The sequence below is a fragment of the Oryctolagus cuniculus genome, chromosome 11, assembly GCF_051225735.1.
Source record: "Oryctolagus cuniculus isolate XC-2025 breed Fujian yellow rabbit chromosome 11, ASM5122573v1, whole genome shotgun sequence".
NCBI classification, from domain to species: domain Eukaryota; kingdom Metazoa; phylum Chordata; class Mammalia; order Lagomorpha; family Leporidae; genus Oryctolagus; species Oryctolagus cuniculus.
This window is the reverse complement of record NC_142877.1, coordinates 77,912,747-77,921,865: the sequence shown is the minus strand read 5'-3', so window position 1 is coordinate 77,921,865 and position 9,119 is coordinate 77,912,747. Positions and strand designations below refer to the sequence as shown.

At 43.1% G+C, this 9,119-nt stretch overlaps 1 pseudogene; it reads left to right on the top strand.

Moving 5' to 3' along the window:
• Positions 1-5,848: 5,848 nt before the first annotated feature.
• On the top strand, positions 5,849-7,195 carry LOC149123537 (small ribosomal subunit protein eS7-like; annotated as a pseudogene).
• The last annotated feature ends 1,924 nt before the right edge of the window (positions 7,196-9,119 follow it).

Below are 9,119 nucleotides of genomic sequence, written 5' to 3'. Positions count from 1 at the left end.
GAGAGAAGGGTAAGCACGACTTGAGTTCATCTGAAGTTTTAAGAAACCAGTTTCTCCATATATGGCTTGCAGCTCCTTTTGCTCTCTTAACCCTGTCGTTTCAGTGGTTCTCAGTGACACAGCTCCTGTGACAACAGAGATTTTTATGGGGCTGGGTCAGACTTTCTTTCTGACTTGGGGGATATTTCCAAAGGAAATGCTCAAGTCTCCAGAAATAACAGCCTCCAATATTTTTATGAAGGTTGTGGTGATTCTCTTATTCAAATATCTTGTAAAATGCTTTTTTAAACCTTTTTAAAAGAGACATATCAGCACACTGGTTGAAATGTAGTAGCTTTCCTTTAACTGGTAGGGCAAAGTGGGGGTGGCGTGGGGAAGGGGGTTGTATGAGCTCCAAGACCCCCTGTAGATGCCTGAAACTACAACTAATACTGCATTCTATTGGGTAGAATGTTTTTACTTTCACCTACCTATCTATGATAAGGTTTAATTTATAAATTAGATACAGTAAGGGTAGACAACATTAACTAATAATGAAATTGAACAATCTTAATAATAATCTGTAATAAAATTGACCCCATTATTACTCTTGCACTTTTGGGTCATTTTAAAATAAATTAAGAGTTACGTGAACACAAGCACTGTAGCACCAACACAGTTGATAACGTAGTCTGATAACTGAGACTGTTACTAGGTGACTAATGGGTGAGTATTATACACACCACGGAATAGCCAGGCAAAGGGATGACTCATATCCGGATGGTGCAGTGCTGGAAGGTGTGAGATTTAATCATTCTACTTTGAACAGCATGTAATTTAAAAACTTAAAGTGAATGCATTTTTAAGGGGAAACTACTGTATTTGGTTAACTTAACTTGACCTAGAATATATTCACAATGTTGTATGTGTGTGTGTGTGTGTGTGCGTGTGTGTAAAACAGAAAGAAGTAAGACCAGCATTGCTAATGTGCCTGGGAAAGCAGCTAAAGATTGCCTAAGTACTTGGGCCCTTGACACCTATGTGCGAGACCCAGCTGGAGTTCCAGGCTCCTGGTTTCATCCTGGCCTAGACTTGAACCAGCAAATGAAAGATCAATCTCTCTCCTCTGTAACTCTGCCTTTCAAATAAATAAATCTCAAAAAAAAATTTTTTTTAAATGGAAAGAAGTGGAAAAGAAGAGGGTAGGGTGTGTGTGGGAATAATAGAAAGGGCAGCACTGGTCTCAAATTTAAAATTTAACTTGCATTTTGATACTAACTAGCTGTAATACCTTGGACAAGTTACCAAGCTCTGTAAGCCTCAGCTACAGGCTGAATAAGGACAATGGAACCTTTTCCACTTCCTTATTCTTCCATGTTTGGCAGAATCACATGAGCTAGCTGATTTACATTAAAGTCCTGCTCCATGTATTCAGCTTACTGACAGAGAAATGAAAGCAGTCACTGCCCTCAAAGAGTTCTCAAGGATAAGGGCGTGAGATGGGGGTGACAAGGTTGGCCACAGGAGCTGGCACTAGCATGTAAAGTCGCCACCTGAAGTACCAGCATCCTAATTGAGCACTGGCGCGAGTCCTGCCTGCCCCACTTATGCTCCAGTTCCTTGCTTATGCGCCTGGGAAAGCAGTGGAAGAGAGCCAAAGTGCTTGGGCTCCTGCACCCATGTGGGAGACCTGGAAGAAGCTCCTGGCTCCTAGCTTCAGATTGGCCCAACTCCGTCAATTGCATCCATTTGGAGAGTGAACCAGCAGATAAAAGACCTCTCTCTCCTCCTTTCTCTGTAACTCTGTCTTTCAAGTAAATACATAAATCTTAAAAAAAAAAAAAAAAAAAAAAAAAAAGAAGAAGGGATGGCTACAACAGGGCTGCTTAAAAATGGATTGAAGAATGCAGAGGGAGATGTGGAATCACAGATGTTTAATTCATTCTGGAAAGGGCAAAGGTGGCCTCCTACACACAGCAGGGGAGGTCCCAATTGATGTTAGTATCAGATGGGTATTGGTCAAGTGAAAGAGGGTTGGAGAGATGAAAGGAATTGAGGGACTAGGAATTACATATCTGGTTGTGAAGTTGGAAACATGGTGTCAAGGCAAGGATAGAGAAAGAAACTGCATATTATTGCCTTCTATAAAGGTGTTCTTCAAATACTGATTCTGAAAGGAAACACAATACAGGTGTCCCGGAGTTTAGAATCCAAGCGCTGCTCTCATGCCAGGTAGACAAAATTCTGATCAGGGAGAGCTTCTGGATTCTGACATTGCTTTGGATGGGAAGTCATGGAAGGATTTTAGCTGTAAGTGGGCTGTGATTGGCTTTAGAAAATACCTGTAATTTAGAAAATCAATATGGAAAATGAAATGGGGGTGGGGGAGCCATTTCTAATGGATACTCATAAAAAGTAAAGAAACATTATAGAATCTTAAGGTGGAATTATTGTTGCCTGCCACTCTCTCCCAGATAACTTTATAAAATACTCATATCTAATTTCAAGTTTTTTCTAGGCTGACTAATTTCTATCATTCCTTTCAATTGTGTTGACCTAAGATAAACACTTCCTTTGTAGGGCTCAGGGGCCAGTTTTTGATCAATGTTGTGATGATCAATAGTTTGATCTGACAACCAGGTCCAGGGCCTGCTTCCCACCATCTTTGGGTCTCTGTGAGCTACACTGAGTTTTGAACATGCGAATGAGAAACATGAGACGTCATAAACACGCAAATCTAGTAGTGACATTATGTAGTTGCTTGTGCAATCCCCCATGCACACATACACAACTCCTGCAAGTGACTAAAACTATCTTGCTATTGAAATGAATCTGGGGCTGCGCTGTGGCATATCAGGCAAAGCTGCTGCCTGCAGTGCCTGCATCCCTATGGGCGCCGGTTCTAGTCCCACTTCTGATCCAGCTCTCTGCTATGGCCTGGAAAAGCAGTGCACTGGAGTGGGAGACCCGGAAGAAGCTCCTGGCTTCAGATTGGCCCAGCTCTTGCCTTTGTAGCCATTTGGGGAGTGAACCAGCAGATGGAAGATCTCTCGCTTTCTCTGCCTCTGCCTCTCTATAACTCTGCCTTTCAAATAAACAAATAAAAAGGAAGGAAGGAAGGAAGGAAGGGAGGGAGGGAGGGAGGGAGGGAGGAACCCATCAGTTTTCCTCTACTTCTTTGAAACCAATCACAAAGTGGGAAGGTTCATAGAGATCATTTGTATGGAAGTATGCAGAACAGTTATCTACTCAGAGCCCAACTCCCAAACTTCTTGTCACACTACATTTCTTCAACAAAAGCCCACAAAAGTGGTTTTCCGCAGAACAAAAGTTAATTTACCTGAAGCAAGTATAAGCCACCACTTCTTAGAAAGCTTACAACGTTAGTAGGAGTTTTATCACTTTTTGCCCAGGGTCTTCACCATGTCTGCTTGACAAGTGTGCATGTGTGTTAAGAAATTTGTTTTTAGTGTTAATTTCTGAATTTTAACATTTTAGGTGATGTCTTCACCTTCTTTATTTATTCTTTTCTGTATAGTTTCATTTTGCTTTTTAAATAGTAAGCATATAATCAGGATAATCATTTATAATAAAAAATAATAAACCAAAACTGTTTTCATTTTGGAGAGCCATGGATCTTTAAAATCATGCACAAATTAGCACATGTCCACAACCTGATAGACTCAGGCAGAGATAAAAGATTAGAGAGATATTGATAATCCCAATGTAAATTTTAGTTCTTGTCCTTGGAATAGGTCTCCTAATTCAGTGTGTTTTACTAAATTACCTTACAAAAAGCTACAATTGGTATAGCAATAATCATATCTACTCATTATATGGAAAAATCTCACCCTAATTATACTGCATTAGACACAACCATGGAGATACATGATGAGCTTTTTCAGATTTCTGGGAGAGAAATGGCATGGAATGCCTATAATTTCTTTTTTTTTAACTTTTATTTAATGAATATAAATTTCCAAAGTACGGCTTATGGATTACAATGGCTTCCCCCCCATAACGTCGCTCCCACCCGCAACCCTCCCCTTTCCCACTCCCTCTCCCCTTCCATTCACATGAGGATTCATTTTCAATTCTCTTTATATACAGAAGATCAGTTTAGCATACATTAAGTAAGGATTTCAACAGTTTGCTCCCACACAGAAACATAAAGTGAAAAATAATAGATGATTTTTTAAATGATGATGAAATCAGATCAGACCTATTGTCATGTTTAATCCCAGTGAGAGTCAAGTTGGGAATTGATGATTTCTTTTTTTTTTTTATAGAAGATCAGTTTAGTATACTTTAAGTAAAGATTTCAACAGTTTGCACCCCCATAAAAACACAAAGTGAAATATATTGTTTGAGTACTCGTTATAGCATTAAATCTCAATGTACAGCACATTAAGGACAGAGATCCTACATGAGGAGTAAGTGCACAGTGACTCCTGTTGTTGACTTTACAAATTGACACTCCTGTTTATGGCATCAGTAATCTCCCTATGCTCCAGTCATGAGTTTCTAAGGCGATGGAAGCCTTTTGAGTTCTCCGACTCTTATCTTGTTTAGACAAGGTCATAGTCAAAGTGGAGGTTCTCTCCTCCCTTCAGAGAAAGGTACCTCCTTCTTTGAAGACCTGTTCTTTCCACTGGGATCTCACTCTCAGAGATCTTTCATTTAGGTCTTTTTTTTTTTTTTTTTTTGCCAGAGTGTCTTGGGAATGCCTATAATTTCACACTCTCTGCTAGATTCTGTAAACATTTAGGCTCCATAAGACTCTGCTATTCTACTGGGACTGGGTTAGGATGAAAAGTGAAGGATCCATAAAAGGAGAGGTACTACAACACTTACCAACAAACACATCACTGTCATATTTTCAGTGTTATGATATTTTAATTTGATGTAAACTGATTTGATGTAGGAGTTAACTCTAATCCACATCCTAGTGTTGTGGGTAAAATGGCAGTAAAGAAAGACAACTTGTTTTCCAAGTGGATAAGGCAGTGAGCAAAGCAAGATTTAAGTCAAAAACCTTGTGCCCCAGCAGCCAGGAGGGGGCCTCCAAGAGAGGCAGACCTGAGAAACAGTGTTAGTGGAGTCTTTTAAGCACAATTTTGTGGGAGAAAACAGAACAGCAGCTAACAATCAATAATAGGTTGGGAGAAAACCCATCAAAAGGCTGGAATTGTAATCTTGTCTAGCTGACTATAGAAATAACAAAAAAAAATTGTTAGAAGGGTGGCATAGGTAACTTCTTTCTATTCACATGATAAACTAAAAACTCAGAAGGGTGCTATTCTCATGATAAAACTGGAAATTCAGAATGGGATTGGCACTTTTATCTTGGTTCTAGGGAGAAGCATGCATATTGAACCCTCTTAAGGAGACTTCCCATTTCCTTATTCTTTTCAGGACCACCTGTTAGTTCATCCAACTCTTTATACTAGCTATGGTTAGTTAGTGCTGAGGTATACTCTAATCAGGAATCTACATTTCAAAGGTAGTCTTTGCACCTCATATATGGTTATGGATTTTTGACACGAAGGGTTTGTTAATTAGAACAGGGCATGTTACAGAATAATTTTCATAGGCAAAATTATTAAGATGGAAGGCTTATAGGAAGATCGGTCATAGCCACCTGCCATTCCATGAATGTGGTGTGAAGCAGCAGCCCAAGGCACATCTCTAATACTGCTAGCACAGTGTGCAAGAGAATTTCCTCACACAGGAGGCTTCTGTCCCTTGCCTTCACTCCAAGGATGGCTGTTCCTAACTTTAAAATGTCTGCTGAGCAAGGCTCTTTTAGTAAGTGCTAGTGAGCGAGATCTGGGCCTCTTCTTCAGCCGCTGCTCAACCAGGAGAAGCCATGCTCACCTTGAGTGCCAAGATCGTCAAGCCCAATGGCAAGAAGCTGGATGAGTTCGAGTCAGGGATCTCCCAGGCACTCTTGGAGTTGGAGATGAACTCAGACCTCAAGACTCAACTAAGAGAGCTGAACATCACGGCTTGTAAGGCCGCCACAAAACGCACCAAACACTGGAGTTAGAGGAAAGGTTTATTGTTGGGTGGGGGAAGCCTATCAGGCCAAGGGAAGAAGACAAGAGGGTAAGAGAGAGGAGGAGAGCATAAGAGAGAGAGATCAAGAGACACACGTGTTCAGGAGCAGGCCCTGTTAAACCTTTGTGGGGGTGAGAGGGTAGGTAGGGAAATAGGAGCAGCAAATCCCATTAGGATGTGGGTGGAGCTGACACCTGTGGATGGGCCATGTGGCCACCTGGCTTCCAGCAATGGCGGTGGGGGCTAGAGCCTAGATCACACCACAGATAGGGCTTAGATCACACCACAGATAGGGCTTAGATCACACCACAGATAGGACTGCACCATTTTACTAACAGCTGCCAAGGAAATCGAAGTTGGTGGTGGCCAGAAAGCTATCATAATCTTTATTCCTGTTCCTCAACTAAAATCCTTCCAGAAAATTCAAGTCCTGCTAGTTTGTGAGCTGGAGAAAAAGTTTAGTGGGAAGCATGTTGTCTTTATTGCTCAGAGGAGAATTCTGCCTAAGCCAACTTGAAAAAGCTGAACGAAAAATAAGCAGAAGTGCCCTAGGAACCGCACTCTGATAGGTGTGCACAATGCGATCCTTGAGGACTTAGTCTTTCCAAGTGAAACCGTGGCCAAGAGAAGCTGTGTGAAACTGGATGGCAGCCGGCTCATGAAAGTCCATCAGGACTAAAGCACAGCAGGATAACGTGGAGCATAAGGTAGACACCTTCTCTGGTGTCTATAAGAAGCTCACAGGTGGGGCCGGCACTGTGGCACAGCGGGTTAATGCCCTGTCCTGAAGCACCGGCATCCCATATGGGCGCCGGTTTGAGGGCCACCTGCTCCACTTCCCATCCAGCTCTCTGCTATGGCTTGGGGGGCAGTAGAAGATGGCCCAAGTCCTTGGGCCCTTGCACCTGTGTAGGAGATCCGGAGGAAGCTCCTGGCTCCTGGCTTCGGATCGGCGCAGCTCCGGCCGTTGCGGCCAATTGGGGAGTGAACCATAGGATAGAAGATCTTTCTCTCTCTCTGCCTTTCCTCTTTCTGTGTAACTCTGACTTTCAAATAAATAAATAAATATTTTTTAAAAATTTAAAAAAGAAGCTCACAGGCAAGGATGTTAATTTTGAGTTCCCAGAGTTCCAGTTGTAAACAAAAATGACTAAATAAAAGATGGTCCACTGGTTAAAAAAAAAGTGCTAATGAATGTTGAGACACTTATCAGAATTTACCTAAGACTTGTTTCCACAGTAAATACCATATGGTATTATGATGAGTTAGATGGGCTAATAGGTAGTTAGCTCAGGTCCCTGTTGGAATAAGAAAAGGGGAAGACTTTTTAAGAGTGTATAAAATGCATGCCTCTCCAGAAAAATTGCCTTTAGCAAGAAAAAAGTGCCAATCCCACGCTTCTGAGTTCCTAGTTTTATCATAAAAATAGAAAGAAATTACCTATCCTACATTTTTTTTTTTTAATCATAAGCAGGCTAGACAGGATTACAATTCTGGCCTTCTGATGGATTTTGTTCCTGCCATTTGATTGATTGTTACCTGAATTGGGCTTAAAAGACTCCACTTCCACCAGTTTCTCTGGTCTTTCCCATTGGAGATCCTCTCCTGGCTGCTGCAGCAGGAGGTTTCTGACAGTAGTGAGGAGTCAGACAGGTTAGTAGGCAGTCAGGCTGGTCATAGTGGAAATTGAGGGTGCAGAATGCTTGCTTTCCCTAAACGTTATATTTAGAAAGGTTAAAAGTGCACGGGCCATTGCTGTGGTATATGAGGTAAAGCAGTCACCTGCAGTGCTGGCATCCCATAGGGGCACTGGTTTGAGTCCTGGCTGTTCCACTTCCGACCCAGCTCTCTACTATGGTCTTGGAAAGCAGTGGAAACCCACGTGGGAAAACTGGAAGAAGCTCCTGGCTCCTGGCTTTAGATCAACATAGTGCCTGCCTGACCACTCCTTGGGAGCTTATATATATATATATATATATATAGAGAGAGAGAGAGAGAGAGAGAGAGAGATCTATCCACTGGTTCATTTCTCAGATGGTCTCAATGGCTGGGGCTGGGCCAGGCCAAAACCAGGAGCCAGGAGCCAGGAGCTTCTTCTGGGTTTCCCCTGTGGGTGCAGGGGCCCAAGCACTTGGGCCATCCACTGCTGCTTTCCCAGGCACATTAGCAGGGAGCTGGATTGGAAGTGGAGTAGCCAGGACTAGAACTAGTACCCATATGGGATGCGGGTGCTGCAGACAGTGGCTTAACCAGCTGTGCCACAGTGCTGGCCCCGGGGAAGTGGTTTTAAAAGGCAGATTCCTAACTCAGTCTACCCCAGACATTAGGAGAAAGCTCCAGAGACTTGGAATGGGACCTGAGAGCACCTGGACAACCTCTTAAAGGTGGCCACCATGGTCCTTTATAACTCATCAGGAGGGGACCCGACAGTGAAGCAAAAGGATAGGAGGAGGAGTGTACTCCTGGAGATGTTGCAGCTCCAGAGAGACCCCAGGGACTGCCCAAGTGCCTTCACTGCAGAGACAGTGGACATTTCGCCAAGAACCAAGGATTGTTGAAAATACCCCCAGGGCTGTGTCCTGTATGCAGAGGAGATCGTTGGAGATTTGACTGCCCCTGAAGGCCAAGAACTCCCAGGGTCAGGCATTCCCAATAGATCTCCCGCACGAGACTGAAGGGGCCTGCGGCTCTCCTAGAGGCTCTGGTGATGCATCAGATCAGCACCTAGAAGTCCCGGGTTATTCTCATGTGGAAGAAAAGCCTATCAATTTCCTTCTGGAGACAGGAGAGCGACTTTCTCTGTCCTTCACTCTAGCTTTGGCCCTGCCCTCTCTCTGCTCATACAGCGACTGCGATAGGGATCTCAGGAGCCCCCCAAGTGAGATGTTTCAACCAGCATTGAGCTGTGCCTGCAGTGATCTGAGTTTTAATCACTGCTTTTTGATCATCCCAGAGGCCATCTCTACCAGGTAGAGATCTCCTGGCCCAGGTGAAGGCCGCAGTTCTGATAGGACTAGAAGACACTGTATGCCTCCCTCTGAGAGAGATAGATATTAATCCTGAAGTTTGGAGTGTCCAGG